This window comes from Melospiza melodia, chromosome 1, assembly GCF_035770615.1.
Source record: "Melospiza melodia melodia isolate bMelMel2 chromosome 1, bMelMel2.pri, whole genome shotgun sequence".
NCBI lineage: Eukaryota > Metazoa > Chordata > Aves > Passeriformes > Passerellidae > Melospiza > Melospiza melodia.
This window is the reverse complement of record NC_086194.1, coordinates 88,395,693-88,412,114: the sequence shown is the minus strand read 5'-3', so window position 1 is coordinate 88,412,114 and position 16,422 is coordinate 88,395,693. Positions and strand designations below refer to the sequence as shown.

At 47.8% G+C, this 16,422-nt stretch overlaps 1 long non-coding RNA gene across 1 annotated transcript in view; it reads right to left on the bottom strand.

Moving 5' to 3' along the window:
* LOC134420844 (uncharacterized) overlaps window positions 1-15,774 on the bottom strand; it is a 155,238-nt gene extending 139,464 nt beyond the window's left edge. Inside the window, exons 1-2 of the long non-coding RNA XR_010028430.1 lie at window positions 15,746-15,774; window positions 15,485-15,622 (exon numbers count right to left, since the gene is read on the bottom strand). This is a non-coding gene — a long non-coding RNA (uncharacterized LOC134420844). The remainder of the gene's footprint in view (window positions 1-15,484; window positions 15,623-15,745) is intronic.
* Window positions 15,775-16,422: the final 648 nt, after the last annotated feature.

Here is a 16,422-nt window from a genome sequence, read left to right as displayed (position 1 = left end):
ACTTCAAGTGGTGCCTACTTGTGCTCCCTGCCATGCCAGGCACATTTGGCTGAGATGGAGCCCTGGCGCTGGGCAGCCATTCTTGGAGAACCAAGTAGTCTTTGGGGCCCAAAAAGTTGGCCTCCCTCCCAAAAAGAATCATCAAAATTTGCACCAAAAAAGCCTCAGTTTGCAGAGGTTTTGATAACTTGTATAGCAGCCAGGTTTTTAACTGCTCCTGTGGACTTAATTCAGATGCTGCATTGTTTGAGGCTCTCCCATCCCTCATCAGGGCCAATCTGGCTTAAGATTCTTTCTGGAGAAATATATAAATTCACCTGACCAGCCACCTTTGAGCTCCCAGAATTGCCAAAGTAGTTCTGTTTTGCCTTTCTTCCTTCCTCCTGCCTCCCTTCCCCTCAGCTACTTCATAGATGCATGTGGCCCACTTCACAATTTCTAAACCCCTATCTGAATATGGGATTTGCAGGCTGTTTATTTTTTGTGACATTCATTTCAGGGAAAATGGGAGCATCAGTGTCATCACATTACCAAGCTCACTGCATTTTCTGCATTGAATTCAGGCAGGCTGGCAGCACCACTCGACACTGGGGCACTCCTTTGACAGGAGCAGGAAAGACCATGTACTCACACCAACTAATTCAGCTGATTTATTTTTAAATGCTGTAATAAAGCAGTCATGGAGTGAATGAAAAAGTGCAAACCACTGAGATCTAGAAGGCTCTCAGAGCTGTGTGTTGCTTTATGCCTCTGCCTGCTTCTCAGTTGTCTCTGTGAGTGATTCAGAAAACCCTGTTTAATCAGATTCAGCTCCTGCCATCTGTTAAGTGAGACACTATAGGGACTGAGTATTGTAACAAAATGCATATCAGAATTGCCCTTGATTTAGCATACTCTGTGCAACATGTCCCATTGCCCTCATTCACAACAGTCAGAGCGAGGCTTTAAGGCTTCTCTTCTCTTTGGGGTCTGATGACTCACTGCAGTGGGTGAGCAGACCACACCGACCCTCTGCATCCCCCCAGCTCTGAGTCACAGGCTGGGATTAGAGGGACACTTTAGGATTACAGACAAGCACTCTCCCAGAAATCTCCTTCTCTTCTGCCTTTGCCTTGCTTAACAGAGGCTGTGTATGCTCTCTGATGTGGCAGAAAGGATGGAAATTCAGGGAATTCCCGGACAGCTTGTGATTGTATAGCCAGGTGTCTGATCAAAGGTAAATATCGATCAGCTTGGTCAGTGACATCCAGCACTCATAAAGATGGGATCAGTAAATCCATCCATCCTTGTGCCAGGAAGTCTCGTAACAGTGAAACAAAAGAGTTTATTGGCAGTTGGCAGAGATGGGTGTTTTGCAGGACGCCTGCCACTACTGAATGGCTCCTCCAGACAACATTGGAGCAGGGGCTTTATTTTACACAGCTTTGAGATGATGTGCTTTGTGCTTTTTCAAGCAGTCACAGGTCTGCTATGGTGGAACAACAACCTTATTTCTTGAAGGCAATCCAGCAAGATGCATCACAATGCCATGGGAGCAGAGCTGATTATCTCCTCCTAGTAGGGTAGTTTAGCTTGCCTCTCACAAAATCCCTGGCCAGGCAGTACCTGCCATTTTGGAAGAACATCTGCAGTGGCTGGAGGGGACGCATATCCTGCTGTGCTTGGGAAACACCTTCCCACCTGCTTCAGTGTGTCACTCAGGCTACTGCTGCTGAAATACCTGACCTGGTTTTACAGGGATGGATACAGACGTGAACATCAGTGTTTGGAGAGTGACTCAGAGAGTCAGGAACTTTAATGAAATGCATTTTAAAAACGAAGAAGAAGAAGAAGAAGAAGAAGAAGAAGAAGAAGAAGAAGAAGAAGAAGAAGAAGAAGAAGAAGAAGAAGAAGAAGAAGAAGAAGAAGGAGGAAGAAAATGAAAGAGGGAGAGCTGACATCAAAGTGAGCAACCGAGGACACAGAAATTGATGGATTTCACACTTGGTCGATTGTTGCAATTAATTACATAAAAGGAGCTGTGACAGTTTGTACCAAACTGCTCCCCCCACACAGCTGGAAACTCCACAGTTAGTGAGGCCAAGGGAATCAGATGTTGCAGAGGATCCAGTTGCACCATATATTTCCACATCTTGCTTAAGCTCCCCAGGTAAGTGTCTGGATTTGGTTTCTGCGGTACCACACCGTGTGCCCAAATTTGTCAGGACGGGCGTGTTTATGCCTGCTACCAGCCTGCTGGGTTTGCCTCCCCGCGGGGGAAGCAGGGAGGAAGCACAGAAATTGTCGGGTTTGCATTTCACAACCGCCTGCATAATCCAGGTTGCTGTGCACATCCCGTGGCTCAGCCTTTCAGGCCCAGTGTGATGGGAAGCGGGAGGGAGTGTTTACACAGCCTGCTGGCCGCTCTGCAGTCGCTATAGCAACCCCAAGGGTCAGTTTATAGTAGGAGAGGAAGTTCACTTTTGGGGAGTTCAGCTTTCCAACACCAGCATCAAGCATGGCTGAAAAACAAAAGGCCAGGCAGTGGGAGGAAACACATTTAAAGGAGCTTCCTATGTGCAAAACCACCCGAGCTTTCTCAGTCACAGGGAGATGCTGCATTCCTTTCCTCTTGGTCAAAGGCACGCTGCCATCCGGCTGATGCCTGGGCCAGAGGGGTACCTCCCCTCTCCCACAGATGCCTGTGTGTTTGAGAGCAGGGCAGCAGAGGAGGAGTGCAGCGTGGTGCCCCACTTTCAGAAACAGCCCTGTGCTGGCAGCCCAAGCTGACAGCCACAGGACTGATAGTCCAAGTGTACTTATTGTCAGCTCTGGCTCTGCAGAGGCTGCTCGTAGACCTTCACAATGTCTCCCATGGCAGGAAGAAATAACAGGCACTGTCCTTTCTGGCCTGGATGTAAACCAGCAAATGTCTGTGCATGCAGACTTGGGGATCTTTGACCTTATCATGCTGAGACTTAGTCTGTGTCAATGTGGTACTGTGATTAAATCTGAAAAAAAATGGCAGTCATCTCTGAGGTGATGCCTAGGGAAACACCTTCTTTCCAAACAGTGCCATCTACCCCAGAAAGTTTTCTTGACCTGTACAGCTCCTTTCTCTGTTCTACTTCATTACCAAAATGGCCTGAGTACTGACCAAGAGCTAAAAGAGCGTCTGTCAGCCATTGTTAAAACAGTGGGACAGTGTCAAAGCACAGTCACCCTGGGGAATTGTGTTTTCTCAAGGAAAGAGGTAATAAACACAGCATCCTCTCAGCCACAAGAGAAAACATCCTGCAGCCTGAGTCCTTCTCTCTACCAGCAGTTCCCATCGCTGGATCTGAAGCAGCAGAAGAGAAAGAGTCCATTGCAGCATGGAGGGCAGGGGGCTACTTTAAAGAAAGGTCCACCCCTAGCTGAACACTGGATGGGAGAACAGGCCACAGACTTTCTGAGCTCCCAGTTGACCTCTCCAGTGTGCATCACATTCCAAGGTTTCAGAGCTGGGTTTCAGTTTACCTGAATGCTACCCCTCTGTGGTGGATATAAGGTCATAAAAGGACCCCTGCACTCAGCAGCTGCTGGAGAAAGAGCCCTGAGTAGTCTTGTGCTTGGTCCTCAACAACTGAGGACGTGCAATGGGTCCCCAACAATTGAGGATGTGCAATGGGTACTCCTGTGCCTGGTCTAGGCTGCAGTGTGGAACTCAGAGAGAAGAAAACCTGGTGAATCCCAGGGAGGGGAACTGACTGCAGAGTGTCAGAGCGAGCATTTCAAGGCCTGTTTTCCCTTCTAACATGACAATTTACATCAGTGAAGTATCATTCCAATAAAGCTCCTTCTGTCCATGAAGATCTGTCCACTAGTACCTGGCTGCTGAGATAAACAAGGTAATGGCAAGGGAGGTAAACAAGGTAATGGCAATGTTAACGGCTGTGCTGGAGCCTGCTGCGCAGGCAACGTTTGGGGCAGCTCACACAGGTGTTTCCCAAAGAACAGAGCTCAACAAAGAGGCAGCAAGCCATTGCCCAGGGGAAGAGAGGGGCAAAGAGAGCATATGGGAAGGGGAGATTGCGCAAGTCTATGGGTAGGAAGATTGGGAATTGTGATACATTATGCCAGAGAAAATATGCAGAAAGATACAGCATCATGGAGAAACACAGGTTCCAAGGAGATGAGAGTTATACCACGAGGCGCTGTACAGGAGAAGGAAGGACCACATGGATGGGAAGGAATGACCCATAGCTGAGGCCTTCAAAACCAAAGTGATAAAAAGAGAGGAAAGATGATGAAAATGAATGTGGGTGCTTCAGGGGTGGAATGGCAGTGAAGGCTACATAGATAAGAAAGTTGGCTGAGTGGGGGAAAGAATTCATCCAAGATGTCAGATCCACTTGAGAAACAGATGTATTGAAGATGAAACTCAAAGCAGATGTCAAATACATCATACATCTACTTCGCTCTGGAATGGGGGAGCTACAGTAATGGTTCCAGAAGAAGACACCTACCCCAAGCAGGTCAGATTTTAATGAAAGAAACCTTCATGCCTAATAATCATCTGCTCTTGGGTGGCAAGCGGAAGGGCAGAGCTTAGGGATGAGGGCTGAATGTCTGTGTGTGTGTGTTTGAGGGTGATCTCCTGGGAGATTTCCCCAGGGCTGGGTGTTACCCAAGGAAAGATGAGTAGGTTTCAGTGCTGCCTCACTCCTGAATTCCTCAGCAGAAAGGACTTTCCCAAGGAACTCCAGAGGTGGGTTTCACTTTTACTGGCAACACCCACCTTGCATGTGTTTAACCCCCAAGCTTTGAGTGGGGGATGCACATAGGGCCAGCAAGCAACAATATGTCCAGGAGCAATAAGCCAGCCTGCAGGACAAACTGCAAGAGATGGTGGAACAGCTTGTGCACTGGCATGGCCCCTCACCCTGCCAGTGGCTATGGCACAGCAAGGACACCCACAGGATCAGGCTTCTGTGTGCCCACAGCAAGCAGACTTTGGCATCTTTCAGACAGGCTGCAGTTCAGGCCCTTGCCTGGGAAGCCCTTTCTCCACTGCCCTCTCCTTCCTGCCCAGCATGTGGATGAGTCAAAGCCACTCCTGGTGTCTCAGGGTCACCCAAGTCCCACACAGCCTGCCGCTAGCCCTGGTTACAGGACAGACCTGCCTGATCTCCTTACAGTAATTAACAACAGCCCTTCAGATGGTTTAATGTCACAAGGAGTCTTTCTACAAGCTGAGCTCACATCCTTGAACAGTGCTTCCCACTCTTTTTTCCATGTCAGTGAGCAAAGAGTGCTCACTCTGCCCTGGGTTCCATCCTGCAGCACTCCCAGCTCCCTGCATCTGCCTCACTGTACCGCCCATGCACAGTGCCCAGGGATGCTGCAATATCAGCTGAGCTGGGACACAGAGCATGGAAAAAGCAGGAGGGCACCCAGGTGACTGAGGCACCAGCAGCATGCACAATAGTGGCTCAAAACCTTGGCATGGCTCTTTGGAAATATTACTTGTGGGCAGGGGGGCCGGGGAGGTGGAGGAAGTGTTGTCAGCATTCTTTTATTCATACTGTATGAAGAAAAATACCCTGAAACAATGCAGTTGGGATTGGCAGCAGCTGTGAGTCACTTGCCATAGAGGCAGAGGTCTGTGAAGCCCCAAGCAGGGTAGGAATTTAATCCAGCTCCCCAGATGCTGCACAAAGGTGTAAAAATGTGAGTTTTGGTATTGGCTCACCATCTGCTTCAAGGTACATGTAACAACACAGTAAATACCATTTGCATGTATTTGCAGATTTACTGGTTAGATAAGTGGTAAGGATGGTATGAAAAGGCCTGCTTAGAAACAAGTAAGGTTAAAAAGAGGCGTCTTCATCTTTGTTGCTACCACTACTTTGTATGGAAATAATGCTTACAATCATTAAACTGTAAGTGGTCATCACAGAGGGTAAAAATAATTAGGGAGGAAATAACAGGAAGGATGTTATTTAACATAGCAAATATATCCTCACCTGTGCCTGGATACTGCCACTGCACACACCTCAAAGGGAGTTTGTTCAAAGAGAAAGAAAAAATGAGTGAGAGAGAAAACAAAAATTGTATTGAAAGATTGAAAAGTCAAGTGGAAAAATTCTGTACCCCATAAAATCCTCTGGCTTGTTAGAAAATGTTTATCCCTCTTAAGTCTAAAGGAAATTAAAACTTCCAGCTCCACAAAAAAAACTGGAAAAATATTTCTATTTGCTGACTCATCACTTCTGCCCCAGGGACAACCTCACCATTTTAAACTGATTTTCTAACCCTGCAATGGTAACCTCCCCCAAAGCACACACATCTTGCAATCCACTTTGAATCACAGTGGGACAAAAACCCCAGTTCACTTCTCCCATATCGCTGTCCCCCTCACTCTCCACTGAAGACAAAAGCCTGGGGGGGTTATTTCTGTTTTCTCTGAGATGCTGATCCTGGGGGGGACAATGAAGCCAACTTTCCTCAAATATCTCAAGGCTAAGACAGCTTTTAGAAAGGGGATCAGGCATCCACAACACACCTGAAAGAGGGACCTGACCTTCTGAAAGGCTGGCAGGCAGGTCACCAGCATCCCAATGGGACGTGACATAGGTGAATCTTTGTGAAAGTGTGGCATCCTCAGCTCCTTCAGTTTACTCTAAAAGGCAGAGCTTTGAAATGAGTCATGCTCGAGACTCCAAGTGGGAGATGGGACAGTCACGTTTTAATGTCTTTGATGCAGGAGCCCAGACAGCACTTACTTGTGATGATGAGGACTGGTACTTGGCTTTTTTCTTAACACACAGTCAAGAGAAATGGTGTCATATACCAGGAGAGAGAGGTTTATCTGCACTAATTCCTGCTCATTTTGTCTTCTTTTGGAAAAATGCCCTGCATACAGAAAGGCTTCCTTGCGCTATATGTCTGATAGATCCTACAATTTCAAAAATGCACTTTTCTGCATCTAGCCAAATCCTCAGAGAAGACATTTTATTTTCATCTTTTATATCACACTGGGGGCTCTAACTGCTGACTGGCCCCTCCTGCCCCTTGAAGCAGTCACATTTCCACCAAGAAGAATAGCAGAGTGGCCCATCCCATGCATATCTCTTATGGCTGAAGTGCTCTAGAGCAGAGGAGATGCTTTAACTTTTGCTTCCTTTTGCAGCTTTCTTATGACAGTTCTCTTTATGCTTGGCTTAGCCTGTTTCCCAGATGGGCAGGACTACTTCCATTCCTGTTTGGGAACAGTGCCCCTTTCTCATCTGTTGGCATGCTGTAGGTGTACTGATGTGTCCGGCTTTCCCCAGGAAAGACGTTCAACAATCATAAGATGCCCCTGTGGAAAATGCACCACTTTTCAGGCATGTCAATATTCACACAAGGCAGGAAAACCCTTACTAAAAGAGAAAAAATCACTACATTTTTGTTCATTCTTCTTGAGGGTGTCCCTTCAACAGCACTCAACAGCTGTTAAATGGGATAATCGCCTGCTAGCCTCATGTCACTAATTCAAATGCTAATGGCTCTCAGTGCATGAGAGGTTATTCAGCCATGCGGCACCCCAGGTACACTTTGCATGAGGAGGATGATGAAGGGATTAAGATCCCTTCTGGGATTCTAAAGACATTGGAAAGAAATGCTTTCAGATTATTTTGGAGAGGAGATGATGTCCAAGACAGTATATTTGGTTTGTATGGCAAGGTTTTTCAGTGGGGTGCTCTAAGGGTGGCCTCTGTGAGAAGCTGCCAGAAGCTTCCCCCATGTCCAATGGAGCCATTGCTCGCCAGACCTAAATGGACCCGAATCTGGCCAATGCTGAGCCCGTCACTGATGGCGGTAGCACCTTTGAGATAATGTATTTAAGGAGAAAAAGTTGTCACATGAGAGCAACTGCAGCTGGAGAGAGGAGTGAGAACATGTCAGAGAAACAGCCCAGCAGACACCAAGGTCAGTGAAGGAGGAGGGGGAGGAGATGCTCCAGGTGCCAGAGCAGAGATTCCCCGGCAGCCCATGGCACAGCCCATATGAGGGCAGGCTGTGCCTCTGGAGCCCATGGAGTGGAGCAGACACTCACTGTGGAGGACCTCACGCTAGAGCAGGTGGATGCCCAAAGGAGGCTGTGACCCCATGGAAGCACATGCTTCAGCAGGCTCCTGGCAGGAACTGCGGCCCTGTGGAGAGAGGAGCCCACCCTGGAGCAGGTTTGCTGGCAGGGCTTGTGACCTCGTGGAGACCCACACTGGTGCAGGCTGTTCCTGAAGGACTGCACCCTGTGGAAGGGACCCACAGTGGGGAAGTTCATAAAGAACTGCAGGCTGTGGGAAGGACTCACCTTGCAGAAATTCATGGAGGACTGTCTTCAATGGGAGGGGCTCCTGGCTAGAGCAGGAAAAGAATGTGAGGAGTCCCCTCCCTGAGGAGGAAGGAGCAGCAGAGACAATGTGTGATGAACTGACCACAGCCCCAGTTCCCTGTTCCCTCTGCACTGTAGCCCCAGTTCCCCATCCCCCTGCCCCGTGGGGAGCAGGTAGAGAATCTGGGAGTGAAGTTGAGTCCAGGAAGAATGGAGGAGTGGGGGATAAGTGTTTTCAAGATTTAGTTTTATTTCTCATTATCATACTCCGATTTGATTGATAATAAATTAAACTAATTCCCCTGAGTCTGTTTTGCCCATGACTGTAATTGTTGAGTGATCTCTACCTGACCTTATCTCAACTGAGGAGCCTTTTCTCTCACCTGTCCAGCTGAGGAGGGTGAGTGATAGAGCAGGGGAGGTTTGGTGGGGACCTCACATTCAGACAGGGTCAAAGACAGGGAAACCAGGCAAGGAGGAGACCAGCAGGAAGGATTTTCATGTTTTGATGCCTCAGAGGGACTCCAACCCAACGCTGAAAGATCCTGCACCCAGCCCAGCCTTGGTGCCAGCAGACTGAGCCAGGGCTCTGATCTCAGAAATGTACTGCTTGTGCTCAGCAAGCACAGGTCATCGTTCTGTTGTCATGGCTAAACCACTGTCCCAGCAGTGCAATACTGGCTACCTGCACAGAAACAGAGGTACCTCTTCCTAGGACTCGGGGTCACTGCCACAACTCCGCTCCTGGCCAGGTAATGCCGGGCTCTGTGACCCTCCAGATATGCAGTGCAAAGTGCCAAGCTGTCAGTGCCCCATGGGGCAAACCCTCTGGTGCTCCTTGCCTCTGTGACAGGAAAAAGGCTGCAAAAGGCAGCAGCAAAACCTTCAAAATCAACACCACTTTTATGGAGCAAACCTTGCAATTTGATCCATGCTTTTGTGTGTGTGCACGTGTGTGTGTACAAAAGGCTCTTCAATGCATTAATTTATATTTCACATGTGCAATTCCCCAAAACTGTCCTGGTCTCCACAAAAGTATGTATTTTCATTTACATGGAAATAATCAGAGATTGTATAGTCACACTGTTCAACAGGTCACACCATTACCTGTCAGTGGTAGCTACGCAGAAGCAGAGCTGGATTTAAGCCTAAAACTACTCTGTTATGAAACTGCTGATAATACACGACCCACGGGAGGTGGGCCATCATTGTCTGTCCTTCTACACAGCATTATGGTGATGACAAAGGAAAGGACCCATGGTGACTTTGGCTTCCACTGCAGGACTTTTTGATGTGCCTTACCTGTCCCTTCTGTTCTTCAAGAAGGGTACCCTGATCCCTGGTGTCTTCTGTCTCAAAAGTGGCAAGTAGGAAGAGAAAAGGAGAATTAACAGATCAATATGGTACCCTCGAGCAGGATATACAGAAGGTGATGAGGGTAAATGGCTGGAAAAAAGAATAGATCTTCCACAATTCTCAGCAATGTTCCCCTGAAACACTTGTGACCACATTCTCCAAAGGGATCAATAATCAATGAACATGTGCTTCTATCTGTTGGAAAAACTATTTTGACGTGAAACCAATGATGTGTTTCATAAGTGGTCTTAAGTCCATGGAGGACACTATTATTTAAGGAATTTACTGGCCAAAGCACTTTCTCAGCCTCAACATTCATCCTTGACTTCCTTCTTAATTTTGAAATTATCCTATATTCAGTTCTACTGGCTTGATATCTCCAGTCTCCTCAGTAGGTTATTCCTAATTCTAGTTCCTCAGCATCTCCTCCTCTGAAGAGTTACTTATGCACCAGAAAAGTTGCTGTCATTTCACGTTCCAAAAAAAATGTGCATGTATCTGTTGCCATGGCAGTGGTGTGGGTTCCAACCAACCATTTTAGCCACAGCAACTTTAAAATGGTAACCAAGTTTGAAACTCTTTGGTTTCCTCCCAGAAAACACAGAACCAGTGCAGTCAGCCCAACAATGAGTGCTGGAACACATCTGCCCTTGCGGGCTTGCAGGTGACCACCAGGCAGCCATGACTGGTCCCCTCCACGGGCTGACCCAGTTTCTCCTTGGAGCTGTCATGGCAACCTCCACAGTCGTGTTTGTTGCTTTGCATGGAGAAACCTTCATTTTCTGGCTACGGCCAAGCAAGAACTCAATGCCAGTGGCATTGCAAAGTGGGAGAGCAGCTCAGCCCTCCAGCCCAGGTCCTGATCCTGAACAAAACCCGTGTCATGTCTTTCAGCAAAGAAGCTGGAAACAGAAGGAAAGGCAACCTGTCTCTTACTCTTTTCCATTCTGGTGCTGCTCTGCTCCTCATCAGGCAGCACATTCAGGCTGGCTTGATAAAGAAATGAGGCACATGGAGCCATTTCATGCGTGCACACCATGAGACACAGCCTGCCCTGCCTAATTTCCAGTCCTCCCTGAACTCAAGGTCATTGCCCACACAAACCTAACTCAGCAGAGGCTTAATATCCTCAGATGCACAAAATCCACAGGAAGAGTCCAAAAAGGGGAGAGTGATCATGATTCCACACAGAGGAGGGCAACAGCAGGAGCTCAGTCTGCACTGGAGAGATTGCATGAGCACAGCACAGGTTGAGGGGCACCTGCCTGGGCTGCTCCCAGGACCTCTGGTTGTGCATTTGCCCATTCCCAACCATTCATTACTCTGAGAGGGAGCTGCCCATGGCAACAAAGAAATGTCAGCACTTTATACTAAAATCCTTGCCAGTAAAAGTGGAGAGAAAAATGTTCTGAACCGTGGGGCAGACACCCAAAAATCCCTCCTATGTGGTGCAAAAAAGGGAAAAGGAGAAATATAAAAAAATTTTTAAAAGAAGAAAGAACTAGAAAAAAAGAGAGGAAAATGCCTGGGAGGTTTGATTTATAAAGGGAAATGAGCTGTAAGATAATGTGCTTGGACTGGCCAAGCTGAGGCGGGTGCGAGAAAAGTGGGTGACAGCCAGCAAGCACCGGAAAGAGCCCAGGCAGTGGAGAGGGAAAAGCACAGCCTGCTCAGAGGGAGTGAGACACACAGAAAGTGCATGCTAAGTAGGAGTGCCAGGATGACATTTGAAAAGGGGGAAATTTCGGCTGAGTGTCAGGAAAAGCTTCCTGACAGTGAGATGCATGCACTGGAGCCATCCCGCGGGAGAAGCCCTGGAAGCCTCATCATTTGGCTTGCAAGGGCTGAGCTGGAGGAAAGCTGCAAGTCCTGGAAAGGCCTTGCAGAAATCCAGAGCTTGCAGAAAGTCAAAAGCAAGGCTTGCTTTAATTATGGGAGGCCTGGCTCAGAGGTGAACTCCACAAGCAGAAAGATTGTCCAGGAAGAGGGGAACTCCCAGTAGGTGACTGGGAGGCAGCAGGTCCCAGGCACAAGCATCACTCTCCTCATGGGAGCCTAGAAACAAATGAGTGAGCAAGATAGCAAATCAGATAGGGAAATTAAAAGAATCCCTTCTCCTTTAAGGCAACATTATATCTCAGCAAAGAGTTGCTCTGCTCTGGCCAAGGCACAGTCAGTCAGGGCTCAGGCTTCTGTTAGTCTGGGCCCCTGGGAAGGCCAGCTGCCAAAAAAAGAGGGAAATTTTGCTTTAGTCAGGGGGTAGGGCATGGGTGTATTGGGAGGGAAATGAGGGAGAAAGTGAGGGAACTTGCACAGGAGAGAGAGGGGGTGTATGTATTCACTGTGTCTCTGGATGTGTAGCAAGGCAGGAAGCCCAGCAGGATGGTTTGGGAGCAGGGAAAGGAGGTAATGGCTGCAGGCAGGCAGAGAAACTCCAGGAATGATGCTGTTTCTCTCCTATCAAGAGCAAGCCTTGTCTGAAGAAATCTGTGTTAAAAACAGCCAGGGCATGGACTCTGTCCCCAGAGTTCCCTGAGCCACCAACCTTCCCCATCACAGGAGGAGGAGGAGGAGGTGATTTCCCCAGTGAGGAGGCAAACAAAGTAACTTTTCCTGCAGGGCATTGTCCCTGTGCCCCATCCCTGGGCACGCCCCTGGGCCAGCCGTGCCCAGCCTGGCCGGGGGCAGCCTCTCCATCGTGGCACATGAAGACCTACAGCAGCAGCTCCAGACGTGTCAGCCAAGCTCACAAGCTTGGCTGTGAGCTGAACATCATCCCACCAATTCCAGCGGCCTTAATGGGAGCTGAGATCATAATGCCACTTCCTCAGCATGAAACCAAATTTGAAACTTTGACCCCTTATGAGCTCCTCCTACCCCCAAGGACAGCATCTCTGTGCCAAAGGTAGCCACACACTCATGCAGGAGATTGTCAGGCATGGGCAGTTAAAGCAATAACTGAGCTGTGGCACAGCTGCCCTGGGAGTGCCATCCCTCTCCCATCCCAGCTTTTACTGCTGTGTTCCTTTATTCGGATACACCGCCCTCTCCATTTAAACAGCAAACCCAGCAGGGCAGGAAATGACAGCCCATGCTCTTGCCGAGCCAACAGAAATGGAGCTAAAGTGGAAAGCCTATTTTAAGAGTAAAGTACAATATAAAGAGGTTGCATTTATTTCCAGACCAGACATCACAAACCCAGGGAATTCAGAGTTAAAGTTATGCTTAAAATAAATTCAAACTTGTTGAAGTGTGGCAGTGTGCTACCAAGGAATACAAATAGCCTTAATTCTGCCCTGAAGTGACACACAGCCGTATGACTGTGATTAAAATGTTTTAGTACTTGTGCTCCTAAACTAGATTACCCTGATAAATACAATTTTTTTCCATATTCCCTTGCTTTTCTCCTCCCCCAACAGCCCTGTGCCCCAGATATAGCCACTAGCACAGATTTCACTGCCTACCAGGGAAAAAAAAAAGATATATATCACAGGTCCTTCACATCTGTAATGAGAGCCCCGGGCTAAGGGTTGTCTTGGAAATACCCTCCCTCCCTCCCTCCCTCCCACCTCAGTCAGATCCGCAGCCACCCCTGCCCAAGGCTCTGGAGAGCACAACTGAAGTGAGCACCAAGTGATGATTTAGCCCTGCTGAGGAGAAGGGAAGGGCTTCCCTCACACCTTTGATACCACTGGAATCTACACTCATGTATTTATTTCACAAGCCCATTAAAACCTTGGGCTTAAAGTGTAGAGAAAATAAAAGAAAAAGAAAGAAATATCATCTGGATAAACAATTATGGCTTTTTGTCAAGGATTCAGGAGCTAATCGAGTCCAGATCTGTTCCACATTTACATTTACATGTGAAATTGTACTTACTGAGCTAGAAAAAGTCAGATTAGCATCAAGAGTCAGCTCTGCCCCTCAGCTACATAGCGCAAACCCTGGAGTGAATGAGGGCTCCTGGGGTGTAACAGAAGGCAAAGTTTGGCCCCAAATACCTAAGGGCCATTTGGCTGAGGTGCACGTGAAAGTGGCTGTTGTGCACTTGAAATGATTCTCCAGGAGTTGTATTTACTTATGAGAGTGGGTGGCCTGAATTGTCACGATGTGTTCAAATATTTGGCACTAAATCACAGCTGTCCACTTATTTGCACTTTTGCTGCTGGGCAGCAGGAACACCCCTGGAATTAGTCAGCATCAGACACATTAATGAGCTAACAGATATATTATGGTTTACAGTTTGGGCTGCTTTTGTCCACATAAATACACACCTCCTCTCCCCTTGTTTCCCAGAACAGCATAACTTCTTGAACATGTTGACTTTCCAAGCTTTATTTTATCTGGCCTTTATCAATGAGCTTGCAGAATTTTCTGTTAGGCACAGAAAAGCACCTTGCCCCTAGCAGCCTTTCTGAGCAGTACAGGCAATCTTGGAGAGACTCAGGAGTGTGAGGGGAAACAGTCCAGCCTCGGAGAAGTTCCTCCCCACAAGCCAAAAGCCATCCTCTGCATGCAAAGATCCCAAGTAAATATGGAACCAATAACAACCATGAGCAAAGACCTTTACCTAAGGAAAATATTTACAAAGTCGTGTTACAAGTCATATGGTCTGGAGGAAAATGCTTGCACCTTTGCTCTGCAGAAAGCAAGGAATTTGTTGCACCAAAGAAAAGAAAATCTTGTTATCTGGGTTAACACTCCCATGATTGATTCATCCCACTTCTCCACTGCCATTTATAAATCACTGATATAGCATAGGTCATGATTTAATCCCTTGCCAAGAAAATTTATCCTGTGCAAGAGGACTTCAGGACCAGTGTCAATTCTTTGCAACTTGTGTGCCTAATGGGTGCTAATTGTAAACTGTAGTCATTTTTATTAAACAAATCAACAGAGTTTTTACCAGGGTAATGCTCCAGCATGGAATCAGTGGGAGCCAGGCTTTTTTGTGTGTGAATAAAACAGTTTTTCGGAAAAAAAATGCTTATTTGCTGACACTGAAGTTTCTTGTGGGAATACATCACTTTTATAATTAAATTTTCATCTGGAAGGTTTTTCAGGTCAAAAATGGAATTTTTGGTCAGAATCATAGCAGGGAGGAACACACAGGAAGCCAGGCTCTCAACTGAGCACAGCCAAGCCTCTTACATCCAGAGCACTTGGCTTAATTACGGAGCCAGCAGCTCATCTGCCATATGGCTGCTCCTTACCTGGTCTTGACCATTTTTGGCCATACTTTTCCAGCACCATTTCCTGGTTCTCCTTCCAGCCCCTCCCAGGAGCAGGAGGTGCAAAGCCTCCTGGACAGAAAGCAGTTGCTTACTGTACCATTGTATTTTCCAGGAAGCATCCCCAAATGGGTGCCTGCCTCCAGCCAGAGGAGCACTAAGGAGCAGCCCCACTGCCAGCAGCCGCTCTCACCCACGCAACAGGATCTGGGAGAGGATGTCTGGCCATATCTGCCTTCCCCTCCATGTGCAGGAACACACCATATCAACAGAAAACACCTCTGGTAAGGGCACAAATGCACCTCCCTCCCTGGGAGGGCGTTATCTGCAGCACTGGAAGGAAGCAGGAGAGCCCAGCTGCTGGCAAGCCTTCCTGCCCTCACAGCCTGATTCACCAGAACAGCCCGGCTGCTCTTTGCCACCACAGTGACCACACACCAGAGCTGCAAGTCTGGTTTCACTGGCCAGTTTGGGACACTCCTGTGCCCCCACAGAGTGCTAGTGAATAGCTGGAAGGGGCTGGTGAGCCCTCCACAAGCTCCTCTGCATTGCATACCTCAGCCAGGCTGCTGCAGCAGAAGATGTCACCGAGTTGTCACCCGCCCCACCACACAGCTTTGTCCTCTGTTCACCTTCAGGAGGGCAAGTCAGAAGTGGCTCAGCTCAGCCAGCACAGTCAAATGAGCCCGAAACACTGTTAGGAGGGATTAAAATCACTTGTGAGTGTGTGTGTTTGTGTGGTTTCACAACACCTCCCTCTCCCCACCGCCAGCCACACCAGTTTCCTCAAAGAAGGGCAGAACAGTAGAGCACAGACCCAAAGTTATGCCGTGATGCATTAAAGCCTTGTTTTCCCACTGCCTAAAGAACTGACCCAGCCCCCTCAAATGTTCCCAGCATACTTGAATTGTGAGTCAGAGACCACAATGGAGATACTTGCCTGGCTTGACAAAGTTTAAGTATCTCCTGCCAAACAGCAATCACTGATTTTTTGCTCTGTCACTCATGAGTCCTGTTCCTGCTGTTCTAACCTCACAAAACACACTGCCTCATTGTGGAAGCCAGGATTACTGTTTGGATGCTTACCTGTAGCATCTCCAACTTTTCATAATCCCCTTAATGAGGAGTGCTGCTAACAAACCAGATGGAAATTTGCAGGTATTGAAAGCTCATGTCTCTGTACCCACTGTGGAAGCAATAGAGGATGGAAATAATAGCAATACTGAAAAGCAAGGCCAGGAAACACTTCATCTTTGCAGGCACAGTCTAACATTTGAAAGGAATAATAATTCAAGAACAAGATTTCCACAGACTGGTCTGGCACCTCACTTAGCAAAACACCCTAAGGCTTAGGAGTTAATATCTGATAGACCCTTCCTTGGGCTTCATTTGCCATAGCTAAAGCGATTGCCTGCCATGAGTTAGCATCCAGAGTGGCAAAATAAGTTTTTACTCCTTCAGTTGCAGTGGCAAAAGCCCTGAGCAGCACTGAGC